The 20,329-nt window shown below is 50.3% G+C and overlaps 2 protein-coding genes across 2 annotated transcripts in view; one reads left to right on the top strand and one right to left on the bottom strand.

Annotated features, from left to right (window-relative positions):
* Nucleotides 1-12,082, bottom strand: part of LOC119974448 (aromatase) — a 51,001-nt gene extending 38,919 nt beyond the window's left edge. The window contains exon 1 of the mRNA XM_038813345.1: nt 12,065-12,082. The gene's annotated coding sequence lies outside the window, so the exon portion shown is untranslated. The remainder of the gene's footprint in view (nt 1-12,064) is intronic.
* Nucleotides 1-20,329, top strand: part of gldn (gliomedin) — a 206,503-nt gene that overhangs the window by 95,971 nt on the left and 90,203 nt on the right. The gene's annotated exons all lie outside the window — the stretch shown is intronic.

Raw genomic sequence — 20,329 nt, 5'->3', positions numbered from 1 at the left:
CTCCCACAGCTATCTAGCAGCAGATTATAAGGACAGTAGGTGCCTGACTGTAGGAGTGGCAGTGGCGATGTGGAGCACCAACCTTCTGTTCTCTCTCAGGAAAACAGCAGCTTTCATGTTCCAACTACTGCCCCTCTGGCAGTGTCCCTGCTTTTGCCTGTCATCCAGTCAGCCCAGTTGCTGCCAGTCATGCTGAGATGATGCAGTCCACATCCTGGCCCTCACTGCCCAGAGCTACGCAAGGGCATTCCCCCAAACATTCTGGGGTCTTCCCCCAGCGAAAGTCAGAAGCCTTCCACTGCACCCACTACAGGGCAACACTAGGATGCACCCCACCTCGTACGGGCAGGGCACCCCCCCCCCCCCCCCCCCCCCCCCCCGGGGCCCAATCCCCGCCGCGGACAGACTGCTACCAAGACCCCTTGACACTGCCAGCCTGGCATCCTGGCAATGGGCCCAGATTCTAACCACCCGGGGGCCTCTGATTGCCCAGGTGACCCCCCCCCCAAGTGCCATTCCGCTTGGTCCCCGTCTGTGGAGACCAGTGTAAACGGCGCCTGACTGGGGTTTTCCCGGTGAGGCTGGTAGATCCCAGGGGGCAGGTTAGACCTGGCACTGGCATAGTTACGAGAGCAGTTAGGGAAGTCTGGATTCTGCTCATTATGGACAGGATCCAGATCACGACGTCTTGCAAGATCTCATTGGATCTCGCAGGGCATAATGACCATCGGGAATCCCGGAATAGACGTCTTTCAGGATCTACCGGTGCATCCCGTCCCAATTCTGGCGGGACGTGGCCAGTAAAACGCGCCCACGTAATGCTGTTCGATAGCGGGATCATTCCTGCTGCTTAATCCCGCTCAGGGGGCACGTTTTTTCCATGAGATCACGCCACTTATTTCTGCAGTGAATAAGGAAGTTGCTCCCTGCGCATTCACTGACCAATTTTATTAATTGTGGGTTGCTTCAGCCTGTTCACATCTGAAACATTGTAATTTTGCTCTTTCAATGTCTTCAGGTGCAATCAGGGGACTCTCCCAAATGTGTCACTACACCCTGTTCCCCCACACATGTCCCTCGAGTTTCAACTCTGCAAACGTAAACAAGAATTAACTTTGTGGCCAATGACTCTCCATTATGTGTAAAGTGTCGGCAAGGTCCTCAAAATAATGATCAGTTGGTTCCCCACTCATTTATTGTCATGTATTCTTCCCTCACAGAAAATCTCACATTTCTCTGTACCCGAGGGACTGGTTTAGCACAGTGGGCTAAACAGCTGGCTTGTAATGCAGAACAAGGCCAGCAGCGCGGGTTCAATTCTTGTACCGGCCTCCCCGAACAGGCGCCGGAATGTGGCGACTCGGGGTTTTTTACAGTAACTTCACTGAAGCCTACTTGTGACAATAGGCGATTATTATTATTATTACCTTGCAGTCTTCACTTTTCATCACCGATCAGATCCTGTGTGAAGACAATATAGAAATCAACAGCTTCACTAATGATCGAGTCAGGTCTCCTTAAGTCCTCTCCTTTCTTTGAAATATCGATCTAAAAATTCATCTATCTTACCAAGAATGTTTTTATTCACCTCTGTTCTGTGCTCCCTGTTACTTCTCGGTCTGCAGTGATGCTACCGCAGCCATTCCATTTCCTTTTAGCAGTTCAACCATGTTTGGCAACATGTAATGAGGTCCATTAAGGACAATAGTAGCCTTTTAAAAAAAATTGTTTGGTGTCTTTATATTTTCAAAAAGCTTCCAACAAGCCACATCATCCCAGCGCTGATTAGAAAATGGGTCAATCTGGATGTGCTTGCAATGCTTGCGGATGACCTATTTTAACAAATAACCAGGAAGGACAAAGGAGAGGCTTACAATTATACATAGCAAGTTTTCACTTTCTCAGGATTTTCTTGTGCACAGCGAGTTCTATTGAATTTAAGAATCCACATCTTTTGCTTCATACAATTACAGTATTAATTCTTCACCGTGTTCCCGGCCAGCATGAGTCTTTGAAAAGGCATCTCTCCAGCCCGGCTTTGCCAGTTGCCGTGAGAGGTTACACTTGATGGTGGTTTTATCTTTTTGATCCCTATTGATACTGTGCAGGTTCAGCATTTACTGGTTCAATTTAAGTGAAAAGCGCACTCAGTCGACTGGGATGTTGCAATTAAGTTGTCATTTTTATTTGAGTGCCAGCCTGTCTGTAGATTCGGATGCTGTTGGTATATATCAGAATGAAGAACTCATTTTCTCAAACGTTTACAATAACCCTCTCTGTACCTGAGGGGCTGGTTTAGCACAGTGGGGCGATGTCTTAGAACCCGGTTGAGTCTAACATTTCCAAACCTTGGCTGTAAAGTGGAGGTTCAACTGGACTTTCAGAAGTGGCACCATGCCTTGAGGGCATGAGGGTGGCAATTTCATTGAGGAGACGTGGTCTGTGCCCACAACTTTGGAGATGGGACACACTCGCTCCCAGGTGTCGTGCTGGAGAAAACCAGACCAATCTCGGACAAAGTTTGGATTGAATGGAGAGTTCGGTGGAAGTATTTGGACTGGCTGGAGAAGCAGGAGCTCGCGCTTCGCGATGCCCAAACGGCAACATTGACATCTCCTCTGTGCCAGAAAACACTCCTCATCCTGGGGACCCAACCGTCTAGATACCACCACCCGGTCCAGCAGGAGGAGGGTGACTCCGGCTCGGAAATGTACATGGAAGTGTCCGTGTCTATGGATGACATCGTGTCTGAGACCGAGGTCCCGGAAATAACACTTCAGAGGTCGGCCAGAAAACGGCAGATGATGAACCGACACAGACCGCCTAATCCAGAGCCGACACAAATGGAAGCGCAGCCTCAAGCAAAGCGTCACAGAAGGCCCCCACTGTTGGCGGCTGAAGGAGATATTTCGGACTTTTGATGGAGGGGTGTTATAATCCCTACGAAAACCAGGGGGAAACCATTGCTGATCTCCCTGTAAGACCCATGGAGAACGAACTACCCAGATAGGCCCGGAGGCCACCAAGTTGGAGCCTGTTACAGATTTCATAAAAGCCGGCCCAAAGCAGGGCCTGGTGTGGTTAGTTCTCCCAGCAAAGACTGGAATGGGAACACGTTACTGCCTTGGGCAGAATATTGTATATAGTTAAATAAATCTCTGCTCTACTACCGCTGGCTTCCTCAAGTTACTGAAATATTCAGATTCGAGCCAGATTTCATGGGTAAACGTCCATTTGGGCAGAGAGCCCTTCAGTCAGTGGATGAGATGCTGACTTTGTGCACTTGGGTTCTGGTTTTCATTTTCTTTTCTCTTACCCTGAGATTCTGTAAGCCCCTCTCTGCTACAGGGAGTTTGACAAGGCAGGACCTTTGCCAGAACTCTGTCTCCACATTGACCTCATCTCAAATCCCGGGGATGAGGTCAACTGTGTAAAGGAGATGGGCACATATCCCATTTACAGAGCACTGTGGATGTCCCAGGAATTCTGAAACACCTTTTGCTGTTCAGTGCTCCATTATCATTCAAAAACCAGCAGAAGGCTTTCACTTCCGCGTTGGTTTGGTGATTATGCAGGTGTCAAGCAAGTATATACGTGCTTCAAGAAAGGCGAGTACAGCAGGGTCCTGGCCTGTAATGTAACCCATTGGTCCCAATTCTTCCAGTAATTTAAAAAATATTCCCATCTCAGGATGTGAACATCACAGGAAAGGTCGACATTTATTCTCCATCCCTAATTACTTTGAGAAGTTGGGGATGGGTCATCTTTTTGAATTACTACAGTGGTTTGATGCAACTGCATGGCTTGCAAGCCATTTTAATCTAAGAGGCAACCATAGAACATAGATAGAACAGTACAGCACAGAACAGGCCCTTCGGCCCTCGATGTTGTGCCGAGCAATGATCACCCTACTCAAACCCACGTATCCACCCGTAACCCAACACCCACCCCCTCCCCCTTAACCTTACTTTTTTTAGGACACTACGGGCAATTTAGCATGGCCAATCCAACTAACCTGCACATCTTTGGACTGTGGGAGGAAACCGGAGCACCCGGAGGAAACCCACGCACACACGGGGAGGACGTGCAGACAGTGACCCAGCCGGGAATCGAACCTGGGACCCTGGAGCTGTGAAGCATTTATGCTAACCACCATGGGATTAGAGTTTCAACGTAGACAATCTCCTCCTTAAAATACATTGGTTAATTGGATTCATGGTCACTCGCATAGATACCAGCTTCTTATTTCCACATTTAATATTTTGTTAATTCATCTTCTCAAACCACCATGATGTCAAGATTTTCCACCGTGTTCTCAGGGTGCACATCTCAATTGTGCCTCTGTCGACACATATTGAAACGATCCTGTCCTGCGAGTGGTGTTGCACTCTCCATCGTCGCAAAAATAGCAGACCCGCCCAGAAATCGTAAGTCCCGCCCCGAACTGGGCACCTACCAACTGCGCGGAGGCGGAAATTAGTCCAGGTTGGGTCTGTACGTGCGCAGTGCATGGAGGTGGCTGCCCTTGCAAATCGGCCCTCACTCGAGTTGGGGTTTGGTCTCAGAGGTGTCTGAATGCCGACTTGCACAGATTAGGACTGGTCTGAACTTTGTGCATTTTCTTGGTGAGGCACTCTCAATTACGACGCGAAAGTTAGGTCAGTAACCAAAGGCTTTAATAAGCATTGAACAATGGCAGCATCCAAGAGAAGTGTGCTCGCAAAATGGAGTCTCATCTTAAATACTGTTTCCCGGGGGCGTAGCCAGAGGCGGAGTCCCCCAGGGTTCCAAGCCTCTTAAAGGGGCAATGCCAATCCTCTTAAAGGAGCAAGGTATTCCGATCATCACACTTGGATAGCCAGGACACCCCCTTTAGGGGAGCTGCAGGTACCCTGGTGGAATTTGCTTTAAACTTGTCTTAACTCCCTGAAAATTGGCAAAACAACTCAATTCAAACTGCCTTGCTTTAACCCAAGGGGTAGGAGAGTGAGTCTGCTGGACTCACTGGTTTTTTTTTTGCCCCTACTGATGCAGGCAGCCACATGCCAGGATCAACTTAGTGCTTGAGAAGGGTGCATTGTGCTGTCTCTGAAGGAAGAGGGACATGGCACTCACACACACAGGCCGGAATTCTCTGGCCGTTCATGCCAGCGGGATTCTCTGGTCCTGCCGGCGGCACACCTCCTCCCGCGGGTTTCCCAGCGGCCCGGAGTGGCTTCAATGGGAATTGCCACTGGTAGCGGCAGTAGCAGAGAATCCCACCGCCAGCGAATGGGAATTCAACCGAGAAACACGCGGCAGAGAGGCCGGAGAATCCCGCCCACAGACGTGATAGACGCCAGTCAATGTGAGCAGCCAGAGGCCAGGCAGGGTGAAAGGGCAGTACCATGTGAACCAGGGAGGGGGTGGGGAACAGGATACATAGGCACTACCCGAGGACATCCAACATAGTGGAGAACCAGTGACGAAGGTAACTGAGACCAAGGTGTGATGTGTGACTGACATGCAACGCATAGTCCAGCAACAACTCAAGGCACACACTCTATTGGCATCCACACCATGCCAATGCTGCAAAGGTAACAATCTCTCTCAATTTCCATTCCTCAGGCTCTTTCCCATGCTTAGCACAATTGTTTGGTGTGTGTGTGTCTGTGTGTGTAGGGTGGGGGAGGAGATGGGGGAAATCACATTAATTTCAACTCCCTCAGCTCTTTCAGCCATCAATGCAGATCTGTGATTGGTTTCTAAGGAACAAGGGCTACCTCTTCAGACCATCAATACTGATCCTGTTTAGACCCCTCAAACTGAGGAAAAATGCAAGAATAACAAGAGCTATGTCACCACAAGGAGCATAATCCAGCAGCCCATTGGCATTAGCACAGGGGCTGTTTAGCACACTGGGCTAAATCGCTGGCTTTGAAAGCAGACCAAGGCAGGCCAGCAGCATGGTTCGTTTCCCGTAACAGCCTCCCCGAACAGGCGCCGGAATGTGGCGACTAGGAGCTTTTCACAGTAACTTAATTTGAAGCCAACTCATGACAATAAGCAATTTTCATTTTTTTCATTTTCATTATGATGCCTTGATAGCTCAGGTGGAACTCTGCAGTATGCCCCATCAAGGGTATCAAGATTAGCAGTGGTGCATGCTGCAAAACATTGTGAAGTGGAGTGGCCTAGAAATCTCTAATGATAATGTCATGGGCAGAACTCCAACGTCTGAGGAGGAGGAAGATGAGGAGGAGGAAGACCCTGGGCGGGATTCTCTGTAGCCAGACGGTGAAATCGTGATTGGCGATCGGGTGGAGAATGGATTTCCACGCCGAAATTGGGGCCGGCGCTGGTTTGACTCCGGTCCGACTTGCTCCACCCCCTCCAAACTGGCGTTATCGTGACGTGCACCGCGCGCCTTTTCAAAGGCGTTGGCGCATCATCAGCCGGCCCACCCATGGTGCTCCGCCTCCAATGGGCCGGGTCCTCGACCGCTGGAACCACAAGCGGCCTGCGGACTGTGTCCAACACCGCCACACTCGGCCGGGATCCGTGCCGCTGGCCGGGGGGGGGGGGGGGGGCATTCTGCTACAGCTCGTGGAGGAGGCTGGTGGGGGATGGCCAAGGGGTGGGCTATGGGGTCACGGATAGCGGGTTGGGTTCGCGTACGGACGCCACCATGTTGTACAGTGAGATTAGTGCAGGTCGTCAGCCGCGGCCCGGGACCCAACCATTCTCCGGCTGTTTTTGGCAGGGGTGACAGGAGTTTCAGTTGCCATTGGTGCTAGCCCCTCACCGGTACCGGAATCAGTGAGGGCTTGAAGACCATTTTTCAGTCATGAAGGCCACACATGCTCCGCTAGCGTCAGCACTTAGTCTCCTAAACGGAGAATGCAGCCCCCTGTCTATTTTGATGATTCACAGATGGAGGAGAATGAAGAGACCTGAAGTGGCAGAGCAGCTAGCAGCCATGTAGCCAGGGCTGATTCTGTGTTGGAGGGATCATCGCCAGGCTTGTCCGTCAGTAAAGTTGATTCACGTAAGTTCCTCCTGTCTCACACTTGCCATCAGCCAGTCTTTGGTGAGCAGGTGTGGAACATTTCACATTGACGTGACAGGAACTCAGAGGAATGTCCATCCCTCACACGGGAGAGAAACATCATCAATGAGTTTGATTCAGTTAAGTTGCTGAAATCCTCACCATCATATCCATGGACCTCAATATATTCCAAATATACATGGTACGAAGCTCGTCACAACCTGGATCCCTCACATAAACACCCAGTGCCTGTAATTGAGATGCCAAAGCCACCACCCTGTCCATAATCAAAGCTTTCCCAGAATGCTGAGAGGGACATGACATAAGACTCTACACCATGTACATGCTGACAGGAATGTATGTGCCAGCAAACATGCATATATGACATATTGCATGCAAAAAGGCCCAAACGGTGAGTGGCAGAGTCGTTAGAAGTGCTGCCTCACAGCGCTCGGGACCCGGGTTCAATTGCCGCCTTTGGCGACAGTCCGTGTGGAGTTTGTACATTCTCTTATGTCTGCGGGGGCTTCCTCCAGGTGCTCCGGTTTCCTCCTGCAGTCCAACGTCCAAAATGTGCAGGTTGGGTGGGGTTACAGGGTTATGGGGACAGGGTGGGGAAGTGGGCCTACGATGGGTGCTCTTTCAGATGGTTGATGCAGTCTCAATGGGCCGAATGGTCTCCTTCTGCACTGTAAGGGTCTATGGATTCTAACTGTGCAATGCCAACTCTTCCAAAAATGTGCGCAACACCCGTGTCAGCCATTGCTGAGCTGCGTGCCATATGGAACATTCCATGATTCCATAAACCTCTGCTTCCCTCATATCCTCCCCCACCAGGAATGCAAATGTTGGTAAAGTTGAGGGGACAGCAGATGTGTCAAATTCCCTGGAGCATATGTCAAGCTGTGGTGTTTACACCTCAGTCAATGCGTGACAATGCAGTGTGGATGAAAGTCTTGCATGCAGCACACATGCTTGAGATCCACTTGCTGCCCAGACTCTGTTCATGGAGTCTGCTTATTGGATGGACAATGTAAGGTACAAACTCTGGATTCTTATGCAATAGACCAGAGAAAAAAGAAGCCCTCCAAGGTCTCACAGATGGTCACACCCTTGCTTATGATGACTTCACCTTGAGAAGGCCCTCAGCATGCCTCCTTCATACCGTGCCGACTGGAAGACTTTGGGAATATTGGATTCTAGGTATTGGGCAATTTAAGGGTTAAAATCCTGGGTTAGAATGCGTTTGACTGCAGTGGTCATGTTTCTTTTTAAAGAACCCTGTTTTGCAGGGCCTGGGTGCGTTTAGCAGCCAGAAGGTGAAATTGACAACAAATGTGTTTTTCAGTCTGGACCAATGTACTGTGGTTTGACTTATAAAGTCCCTGGGAGTTAATGTGCTTTGCAGCCTGCCGAAATCGGAGGCTGGATTCTCCACAGCCCGACGCCGAAATCGGGATCGGCGATCGGTCGGAGAATGGCTTCCGACGCCGGATCGGAGCAGGCGCAGGTTTGACGCTGGTCCACGATGCTCCGCCCCCTCTAAACTGCCATCATTGGATTCACGCCGCTTTCAGTCAGCAAACCGTTGGTGATGTACTGTCAATTACCACGAGACGAGAATGGTGAAACAATCGAGGCTTTATTGCACAAGATGTTGTGCCTCCTGCAGCTGGAACCAGAAAAGGAGCAGCGCAGGAGAGCTTAAACTTTTATATGCCGCCTGCTGGGAGGAGCCAGCAGGCAGGGATTTACCGTAATACCTTTAATACACAGGCAGTGCCGTAATACATACAATATATCACTAGTGGTGTTTACCACAGTTGGCACGTCATTGACCGGCCCACCCATGATGCTCCACCCCAATGGGCCGAGTTCCCGACAGAGCGGGCCACATGTAGTCCCAACGGTCGGGAACCCATTGTGCCGGCTGCGGACTGTGTCCAGTGCCGCCACACTCATCTGGGATCCGTGCTCCTGGCCAAGGGGGCTTCTGCTAGGGCAGGGGGAAGTCGTGGGGCATGCACAGGGGGTGAGCTGTGGGGTCATGGTAGGCAGGTTAGGGTTCCAGCATGGCTGACGCATGTTTTCCGGTGCGACCGGTGCAGGCCATCAGCCTTGCGCATGCGCGGCCCGGGACCCGGCCATTTTCTGCATGATCCATGGGCATTTCATGTGGCACCGGTGCTAGACCCTCACCGGTCCTGGAAATGGTGAGAGGCTCCCGCCGAGTTTCTTGTCGTGAACCAATCGCGGATTCTCCGTTGGCTCCGGCACTTAGCCGCTGGAATGGAGAATTCTGCCCCATTTCTTTTTCAGCTTGGGGAGATGAGGTCATTGCTGGGTGGAACCAGGGATTGGATTTTCAAAAGTTTTAGAGTGGCAGTATTTGTAGAAACTTTGGAGGGAGGAGTTGAATTCTGACCTGCCTGATGCTGAGCCCACAATTCTCCCACAGTAAGATAGACTGAGAGCGGTATGGGTTTTTGTTTCTTGCTGTTTAATTGGAAATTGAGTAGCAGTGTTTAAAGTGGTAATTGTAAGCTGTTCTTTTCAAGTGTGAAGTGAAAAAGTTTAACATTGTATTCGTAATAATGTATTGTTTTAAATATACCCAAGCCCTATTTCTTCATACAATCACTCCTGGAGAAAATCATTCTTTCCGCACAGTCTTACAAATACACTGAAATATTGGGGGTTTGGTCCAGTATCCTAGCCACTGTTGGGATCTGGTCTGGGATTGTGATATTTAGCACTGATAAGATAACCCCCCTGTCATAATGTTTGAATTTTTCTGTGGTGTATGAACACATAACCGAGTCATTCATGAGTGTATTGTAAGAATCCATAGAATCAGTGCAGAAAGAGACCATTTGGTTCATCGGCACCAATCCGCTGAAAGGCCCCCCTCCCCCGCCCCATCCCTGTAACCCCTCCTAACCTGTACTTCTCTGGACACAAAAGGTCAATTTTATTGAGCATTGCCAAACCATCTAACCTGCACACCTATGGACCCTGGGAGGAAACTGGAGCACCCAGAGGAAAGCCACACAGACACGGGGCGAAAGTGAAAACTCCAGGCAGACAGTCACCAAGGCGGAAATGGACCCAGGTCCCTGGCGCTGTGAGGCAGCAGTGCTAACCAGTGTGCCTCCCAGGTGTTCAGTAGGTCTTATTCTGGTATCTGTTGTCGGAGATAGTTCAGCAGCAAGTATTAATTAACTACTAGAAATTAGACACATAGGTGCAGTAAAGGAGCAAGCTCGGAGCTGGCTCCATGCTTGTTTCTACACATGGCTCTGCCCCACACTGACCTCTCGGTGTGGATTGGATGCTCTCTTACATCACTGTGTGGATGGTACTGTACTGAGTTCCATGTTAACCCTTTAAGTGTCAGGCCCTTGTACTGCAGACAGGATTCGGTGTTGGATAGGGTGTGGACAGCAGAAGTTTTAATTCCTTATTTTGAAACTGCCCCTAATTCTAGATTCCCCTTGAAAATGAAACAACCTCTCAGCGTCTACCCTGTCAAGCCCCCTTCGAATAAAATCACATCTCATTTTTCTAAGCTCCTTGAGTACAAGTTCAACTTGCTCAACCTTTCCTCAGAAGGCAATCCCTTCATCGCAGGAATCTGTCTACTGAATCTTCGCTGAACTGCCTCCAATGCAGGTTTGTCGCTCCTTGAGATATTGTGGTACAGCCATCTGCGAAAAGTCGAAAGGATGCCTAGGGGTGGCAGGGTGGCACAGTGGTTAGCACTGCTGCCTTGCAGAGCAAGGGACCCGGGTTCAATTCTGGCCTTGGGTCATTGTCTGAGTGGAGATTGCACATTCTCCCCGTGTCTGCGTGGGTTTCCTCCGGATGCTCTGGTTTCTTCCCACAGTCCAACGAAGTGTAGGTTAGGTGGAGTTATGGGGATAGGGTGGGGAAGTGGGCCTAGATGGGATGTTGTTTCAGGGGGGCCGCTGCAGACTCGATGGGCTGAACGGCCTCCTTCTGCACTATTGGGATTCTATGATTTTCTGGTTCTTGTTACTAAATACGAGGTGGAGATGGTTGACAGCTTCAAATTCCTAAGGGTGCACACCTATCCTGGTGCACACATGTCGACGCTATCACCAAGAAAGCACAACAGTGCCTATACTTCCTCAGGAAACTAAGGAAATTCAGCATGTCCACACTGACTCTTACCAACTTTTACAGATGCACCATAGAAACCATCCTATCTGGCTGCATCACAGCCTGGAATGGCAACTGCACGGCACAAGAAGGCAAGAAATTTCAGAGCGTCGTGAATAAACCCCAATCCATCACTCGAACCTGCCTCCCATCCATTGACTCTGTCTACACCTCCCGCTGCCTGTGGAAAGCGGGCAGCATAATCAAAGATCCCTCCCACCCGGCTTACTCACTCTTCCAACTTCCTCCATCGGGCAGGAGATACAAAAGTCTGAGAACACGCACGAACAGACTCAAAAACAGCTTCTTCCCCACTGTCACCAGACTCCTAAACGACTCTCTTATGAACTGACCTCATTAACACTGCACCCCTGTATGCTTCATCTGATGCCGGTGTCTAAGTATTTACATTGTGGACCTTGTGTTGCCCTTTTATGCATTTTCTTTTTCTTTTCTTTTATTTTCATGTACTAACTGATCTGTTTGAGCTGCTCGCAGAAAAATTATTTTCACTGTACCTCGGTACACATGACAATAAACAAATCCAATCCAATCCAATCTTGCCCATCTGCTGCCACTGATCTACTATATATGTGAACTGGCATTTACACACTAATTCACCTTCATTCAGGCACTGTAGTAATGGGTAGTGCTGAAGGACTCTGAACTCCAAAGATTTCTGCTGCTCTTCACATTGCTTTATGCGGCAGCAAACATCAGCAGAGCAGTTCAACCCCCACCCCCCCCCAGCTCTCAAAGCAGAACACCTTGCCCAGTCGGATAGTCTTAAAGGAGTGATTAACGGCCCTGCAAGAACTGATAGCACTGACCAGATATCCTGTTCAATGTACTCACTGTTGTTCCCACAATCCGGACATTGGCAGGAAGCAGGCAGACGATATACAGATGAGCTGACCTTGCAAAATGATGCAGAGCTAGCTTCTTTTGTTGCTATCTCATTGAAAGTCATAAGTACACTTGTCCCATATGCACTGTACCCAGGCTACGTAATTAGTCCCATGGAAACCATACAGGAATAAACATAGTGATGTCGAAAGCAGGTCACAAAAACTCATGTCAGAGACTTACCTTTGGTGATGACTGAATTTCATGCAATGTTCAGAGCTGCATATCACATGGGACAATGAGCCATTGGCACAGATAATTCCATGGCATCCCTTACCCAGGCCCATGCACAGACATCTATTAACGCTGTTGTTCCATCCCCCATTCTGCTGGTTCGTAGAATCCCTAATGTGCAGAAAGAGGCCATTCGGCCCATCGAGTCTGTACCTGACCCTCCGAAGAAAACACCTTACCCAGGACAAATCCCCTGCCCTATCCCAGTAACCCTACCTAAGGGGCAATTTAGCATGGGCAGCCCACCAAACCTGCACACCTTCGGACCGTGGGAGGAAACAGGAGTACCCAGAGGAAACCGATGCAGACACAGGATGAATATGCACACTCCACACAGACAGTCACCCGAGGTCGGAATCAAACCCAGGCCCCTGGGTCTGTGAGGCAGCAGTGCTAACCATTGTGCCACCATGCTGCTCCAACTGTGGTTACATAGGCTACAATCCTCTGCTTCTACTCATTCGGTACTAGAGCTTCAAAGGGAAAAATCACCAGGGGATCCACAAGCATACATAAATGACACTTTTCACAATCTCAGTGATTTTTCACTCATCTTCGGGTGTTAGAGCGCCCCTGACCTGCGGCCACTGTCCAGACAGCGCGCTGAGGTAGAAAAATCCAAGAATGGCCTCACATGGTCCTGAATCTCAATAAAGGTAACTATGATGGTATGAGGCATGAGCTGGCTATTATGGACTGGGTGACATTACTGAAAGGAAGGAGAGCGGACAGGCAATGGCAGACATTCAAGGAACGAATAGGTGAACTCCAAAATTGTTTATTCCTGTTTGGCGCAAGAGTAGAAGGGAAACTGCAGCCAAACCACAGCTTACAAGGGAATTTAATGATAGTATTTGATCCAAAGAAGAGGCATACAAGTTAGCAAGAAAAATCAATAGACCTGAGGATTGGGAATAGTTTAAAATTCAACAAAGGTGACCAGAGGATTGGTTAAGAAGGGGAAAATGAATATGGAAGTTGATGAGACCATCAATTCACGCGACACGTGGTTAGAAGTGAACAGTGGTTTTAATCGTCTTACAACAGAGCCTGCCTGTGACACGATGAACTCCAGATGAACTGGGAGGCAGGCTCTCAGCATCAACCTTTATACTTCCGGTTAGGGGGGAGGATCCGAGGGTGGAGCCAAGGGTGGAGCCCAGTACAAACTCCCGTACACTCCCAGTGCATCTCCCCCTAGTGGCAGAGCAGCACAACTGCTCGTGTGCCAAGCTTACAGAGACATAGTAATACAGTGTGAATTACGCTACTGTGATTCACCACAAAAGTGAGCTAGCGGGGGACAGAAAAACTGACTGTAAAAGTAACTACCGTTATATAAAGAGAAAGAAATTGACAAAAACAAATGTGGGCCCCTTTTAGCCAGAAACGGGGGTATTCATAATGGGGAACAAAGAAATGGCTGAGGAACTAAATTCTCACTTTGTTTCCGTCTTCACAAAGGATGGAGACAACTTCACCATCTCTGATGTTAAGGGGGGGAGGAGGAATTGTACAGCACTCCCTTGGGCTGAATGACTCACATTGAACGTACACAGAGAATACCACATGTATCACAATTTTATTGAAGCACTTCTGAGTGCAACATGATCTGTGTAGACAACTTAATTACCATTGAACCATTTGTGATGGCCATTTTTAAATGTTTGTAATGCTCTTTCAGATATTTAACGGCTAAAGTACATTTTGCAACAAAAAAGAAAACCGCTCATTTGATTCCCATTTTTTGCCTCACAAATTAGGATCCCCGGGCTCACCCACTCCCCCCAGTCCCCTAGTCCCCCAAACCCTCCCTCCCGGTCTCTCCCCTGCTTCCGCCAGACCTCCCACCCTACCCAGCATCACAACTTTCCCCAGCCTCCCCCGCTCCTCCCAGCCCTTCCCCCACACTGCTGCAGGCCAGTATCACTGTAATCAGGATTGCCCTTCCCCCACTGCGCCAGCAATCTCTCCCTCTCCCCTATTATACCGACCCACTGTGGCAGCCTGCCCTGTGAATACCCACAGCCTGTCACAGTGGGTATTCACGCTGCCTGCGTGCGGGAATTGAACAATAAAAAATGAAAGAAGCCAGACCTGCTGTTAAATTCTGTTGGGAAACATGGGCCGGGGCCGGGATTCTCCAATCCCGCGGCCAAGTTCTGACGCCGGCGTCAAAAGCGGCGTGAACCACTCAGCGTCAACAGTTCATAATTGTCCGGTATGCTCCTCTTCTGAGGGGGCTAGGTTGGCGCCAAAGTGGTCCCCAGAGCTCCAGCTGGCGCAGCAAAGACGGCACGAGTCCGCGTATGCGTGCTACGGCTGGCACGAGTTGGCGCCTGCGTGCCACGGCCAACGTGATTCCATGCATGCGCGTCATGGCCAGTGTGATTCCGTGCATGCGTGTGGGTTCCCATGTCCGCGCAGGCCCCCCGGGCAATATGGCAAAGCCTCGCAGGGGCCCGGCGCGGAGAAACATGGACCCACCACGGAACCAGCCCGCCTGCCGATCAGTAGACCCCGATTGCAGGCCAGGCCACCGTGGCCCCCCCACCAAGACGGCCCCCGCAGAGCAGGGCACCAGGAGGAAACCCACATGGACAAGGGAAGAACGTGCAAACTCCGCACAGTCCAGGTCTCGCTGTGTGGGACCATACATGACCCACGCCGGCAAGACTCGGCCGAACCCGGCAGCCACTTGGCCCGTCGGGGCCAGGAGAATCGCCGGGGGGGGGAGGGCGCTTTCAACGGCCCCCGCCCGGCATGGTGGCGACCCCATGGGCGCCCGAGAATCGCCGCCTGGAGAATCGACGAGCCGGCGCGGGGCGGCGTGGCGCAATTCACGCGCCCCCCCCCCCCCCCGGGGATTCTCCGACTCGGTGTGGGGTCGGAGAATCCCGGCCATGTTCTTCTGCTTTGCCAACCTCACAGCAGCAAACCCACCACCCCACTCCCCCCCCCCCCATCCTCACCCCACCCCAGCCACTTTTCCGGCACAGATGTCACTTCCAGACTTAACCCCGAACCCTGGTTGTCAACTTGTGATCAGCACTACCGACAAGTAGAAATTCAATATGAAATGAAAAATGAATGAAAATCACTTATTGTCACAAGTAGGCTTCACTGAAGTTACTGTGAAAAGCCCTTAGTCGCCACATTCCGGCGCCTGTTCGGGGAGGCTGGTACGGGAATTGAACCGTGCTGCTGGCCTGCCTTGGTCTGCTTTAAAAGCCAGCGATTTAGCCCAGTGTGCTAACCAGCCCCTGTAATTAATGACCCGATCATCTGTTTTAGCGACAGGACATTTCTTTGGGAAATTCCATGGAATCTTGCAGCACGACGGCACAGTGCTTAGCACTGCTGCCTCACAGTGCCAGAGATCCGGGATCGATTCCCACCTTGGGTGACTGTGTGGAGTTTGCACGTTCTTTCCTTGTCCGTGTGGGTTTCCTCCCGGTGCTCTGGTTTCCTCCCACAATCCAAAGATGTGCAGTTTAGGTGGATTGGCCACGATAGGATTTCCCCAAGATGGGATGATGGAAATAGGGTGGGGGATTAAGCCTCGGTGGGGGTGCTCTTTCAGAGGGTCGGTGCAGACCCGATGGGCTGAATGGCCTCCTTCTGCCTTGTAGGGATTCTATGATTCTATGATCTACCTTAGAGGGAAGACGGAAGGTCAATTTAACACTTTATCCCGAAACAGCCGTTCTGACAGCAGAGCACTCTCTCAGTCCTGCACTGAGGTGTCAGGCTATATTATACTCTCAAGTCTCTGAAATGAGGCTCAAGTCCTTGACCGTCTGACAGGAATACTGGGCCATAGCACTTCACAAATTAGATAATGCAATGGCTTGCCTTGTGCACTGGACAGTTCATCAACATGTCTGAGTCCATCAAGATGTTTGAGTGAGTCTAACTGCCTTCTATGTGGTGCTTGTTATAGTCCTTCAGTTATGTGAGAAAGAATATTTGTAAAAGCTGAATGTTGCTTACAAATTCGTCTGAAATAATATGCTATAAAAATATAACACAGTGTGAAAGAACTGTGCACCACACCAGTTTGGTCTGTGGCCGAATGGGTCGGGGTTGTGACTGACAATTTCTCTGACACAGGTTTTCAATTCCACCTCACACTTAACAGCCCAAAGGTCTGCGACAACCGACTGATTTCAATCCGCTTCACCATTTGGCAAATTGGCTTAATTGGTAGCTTTTCTTGTGAGAATTCAAAGTGTGCCAAAGTCAGTTCAACACAAAGCTAGCCACGACTGAAGAAGTCAACGAGAATAACACAATCGCCAATGATCCAACTGTGAGACCAGTGGGTTTGTGGTTTTTTTTTAAAGAAATGATCTTTTAGGATGTAGTAATAAGATCCGATCACTAGATGGCAATCTCAACCTAACTCAGTCTTCCAATCATTGACAATACGGGAGGGTGGGGGGGATCAGGTTAGTGATCAGTGAGGGGTGGGGCGGGGGGGGGGGGGGGGGGGATTGGTGGGGGTTGGTCTGGGTTGGTGGGTTTGTTGGATAAACCCCGGTTTTTTAAATGTCAATTATGGATTGATTGCAGCACTTTCAGGAACAGGTTGTAAATATCCAGGGCTCGGGGGGTCACGTGATGTGAGCGGGAGAGGTGCTGAGTTTTCGTGATCCCCGGCTCTACCCGTCTTCTTATCCTTGTGCGCATTTCTTTTTTGTCTTTCCTTGCTTTATATGGTTTCGTTTTTAAATTTAGAGTACCCAATTATTTTTTTCCAATTAAGAGGCAATTTAACGTGGCCAATCCACCTAACCTTTGCGTTGTGGGGGCGAAACCCACACAGACACGGAGAGAATGTGCAAACTCCACACGGACAGTGACCTGGGGCCGGGTCCTCGTCATCGTGAGGTGGAAGTGCTAACCACTGCGCCACCGTGCCGCCCATGCTTTGCATGGTTTATACTGGCTGGAATTCTCTGGCCATTTGCTGGCGGGGGTAATTCTCTGGTCCCACTGGCAGTGCACCGTCTCCTTGTGGGTTTCCCAGCAGCTTCAATGGGGATTCCCATTGACAGCGGAGTGAGCAGGGAATCCCGCCGCCAGTGAACGGTGCGCCACCGAAAGGCCGGAAAATTCCCCCCCCCTCCCCCTCGTCCCTCCCCCTCGTCCCTCCCCCTCGTCCCTCCCCCTCGTCCCCCTCCCTCGTCCCCCTCCCTCGTCCCCCTCCCTCGTCCCCCTCCCTCGTCCCCCTCCCTCGTCCCCCTCCCTCGTCCCCCTCCCTCGTCCCCGTCCCTCGTCCCTCGTCCCTCTCCCTCTCCCCCCACTTGTCCTTCTCCCTCGTCCCTCTCCCTCTCCCTTGCCCCTCTACCTCTCCCTCTCCCTCGTCCCTTGTCCCTCGTCCCTCGTCCCTCTCCCTCGTCCCTCTCCCTCGTCCCTCTCCCTCTCCCCCCACTTGTCCTTCTCCCTCGTCCCTCTCCCTCTCCCTTGCCCCTCTCCCCCTCCCACTTGTCCCTCTCCCTCCCCCTCTCCCTCTCCCCCCTCCCACATCCCCCTCTCCCTCTCCCCCCTCCCACTCCCTCCCCCTCTCCCTCTCCCCCCTCCCACATCCCCCTCCCACATCCCCCTCTCCCTCCCCCTCTCCCTCCCCCTTCCCCTCCCCCCCCCCAGTTGTTTGAAAATCAATTCCAAATGTAAGTAAAAGTCACCCCACATCCTTCCCTGACTGTGAGTCACTGCAGCTTGATGCACCTAAATTCGTCTTCGACACTGTTGCCACGCACTCATATTTGTAGAGAACCGATCCAAGAAATAAAAGAAAAGGAATTACTTTGTGTTTTTTTCCCCAAGTTAATTTTAAATGTTACTCTTTTTATTTCCTTAAAGAATCCTTTAAGAACATAAGAACTGGGAGCCGGAGGAGGCAATTGAGCCCCTCGAGCCGGCAACCTGCCACTCAATGCGATCATGCTGATCTCTCGGCCTCAACTCCCCTTTCCAGCCCGTCCTCCATAACCCTTCAACCCATTACTAATTAAAAATCTATCTACCTCCTCCTTAAAATTACTCAATGTCCTGGCATCCACCACACTCTGGGGGGCACAAATTATTCTTCTCAAAAATACTCTTGTCAAGAAATACCAGGTTGGCAACAAGGTTGGAAGCCCCCCCCCCCCCCCCCCCCCCCCCCAAGACATACACCATACGGACTTGGAAATATATTACCGTTTCTTCACAGTGGCTGGATCAAAATCCTGCAACTCCCCCCCCTGACAGCACTGTGGATGTACCCACACCACATGGGCGGCAGCGGTTCAAGATGGTTCCTCACTCCCATCATCTTGAGAGCAACTCAGGATGGGCAATAAATACTGGCCCATGAACGGGCGTGTGGACTTATGAGGAAAGGTTGGAGCAGTTAGATTTGTATCCACTCAAGTTTAAAAGAGTAAGAGGCGATTTGATCGAAAGCTGTAAGTTCCTGAGGGGTATTGGCAGGGTGGATATGGAGAGGATGCTTCCTCTTGTCAAAGAATCCAGAACTAAGAGCCACTGTATAAAAATAAGGGATCTCTCATTGAAGACCAAGGTGAGGAGAAATTTCTTCTCTCAAGAGAGCTGTAGGTCTCAGCAACTCTCTTCCTCAAAAGGCAGTGGAAGCAGAATCCTTGAATATCTTTAAGGCAGAGTTAGACAGATTCTTGATTAACAAGGAGGGTGAATGGTTATTGGGGGTGTGCAGGAAGGTGAGAATGAAGTTGCAATCAGACCAGCCGTGATCTTATTGAACGGCGGAGTAGGCTCAAGGGGCCGAATGGCCTCCTCCTGCTCCTAATTTATATGATCGTATGTTCATAGTCAACGACATCCCGTCATTGAATTTAAAAAAACAAGATGTGGAGATGCCGATGTTGGAATGGGGTGAGCACAGTAAGAAGTCTTACAACACCAGGTTAAAGTCCAAAGGTTTGTTTCGAATCACTAGCTTTCGGATCCCAGCTCCTTCCTCACCTGAGGAAGGAGCAGTGCTCCGAAAGCTAGTGACTCAAAACAAACCTGTTGGACTTTAACCTGGTGTTGTAAGACTTCTTACTTTAAAAAACACCAAGAACAACAAGTCATTTATATAGTTCCTTCGATGGGGTAAAACTTCCCAAATTGCTTTGCAGGGGCGCTATCATACAAATTTTGATATTAAACCCAGTAAGGAGACACTAAGGCATATGACCAAAAGCTTGGCCAAGGAGGGAAGCCTCAAAGGGGGAATGGGTAGAGGGAGTGTTTGGGAGATAATTTCAGAGCCTAGGGCCTAGGCAACTGAAAGCACTGAAACCAATGCTGGAGTGATAACAATTTGGGATGCTCAGGAGGTCTATAATAATAATAATGATATCCCGAGAGAGGGATATGGGCCAAATGTGGGTAAGTGGGACTAGCTTAGTGATAGAAACTGGGGCACGGACAAGCTGGGCCGAAGGGCCTGTTTCCATGCTGTAAACATCTATGACTCTAGGTCAGAATTGGGGCAGCGTAGAAATCGCAGAGGATTGCAGAGATTAGAGCAAGAGGGAGGGACAAGGACATGGAGGGATTTGCAAACAAGCATCGGAATTTTACAATGGCCGTGTGGGTCACAGAGCCTGGGGCGGTGGATGAGCAAGACTTGGTGCAAGTTAGGACATGGATAGCAGAGTTCTGGATGATGTCAGGTTTACAGAGGGTGGAAGGACAAGACGGGAGCGCAGTGGAATAGTTGAGTCCAGGGATACCGAGGCAAATATTGCTGGTTTCAGCAGCAAATGAGCTGAGGCAGGGGTGCAGTTGAGCAACACTATGAAGATGGGGATAGGCAGTGAAAGTGATAGTGTGGATTTGTGGTCAGAAGCTCACCTCAGGGTCAAATATGGCATTGACGTTGTGAACAGTTCAGTTCAGACTCCAGTAGTTGCCAGGGGTGGGAAAGATGGCTCGGTGGACTGAAGATGTTTTTCCCAATGT

The sequence above is a fragment of the Scyliorhinus canicula genome, chromosome 12 (genome assembly GCF_902713615.1).
Source record: "Scyliorhinus canicula chromosome 12, sScyCan1.1, whole genome shotgun sequence".
NCBI lineage: Eukaryota > Metazoa > Chordata > Chondrichthyes > Carcharhiniformes > Scyliorhinidae > Scyliorhinus > Scyliorhinus canicula.
Note: the sequence above shows the minus strand (reverse complement) of the source record. Positions and strands in the feature narration are given on the sequence as shown.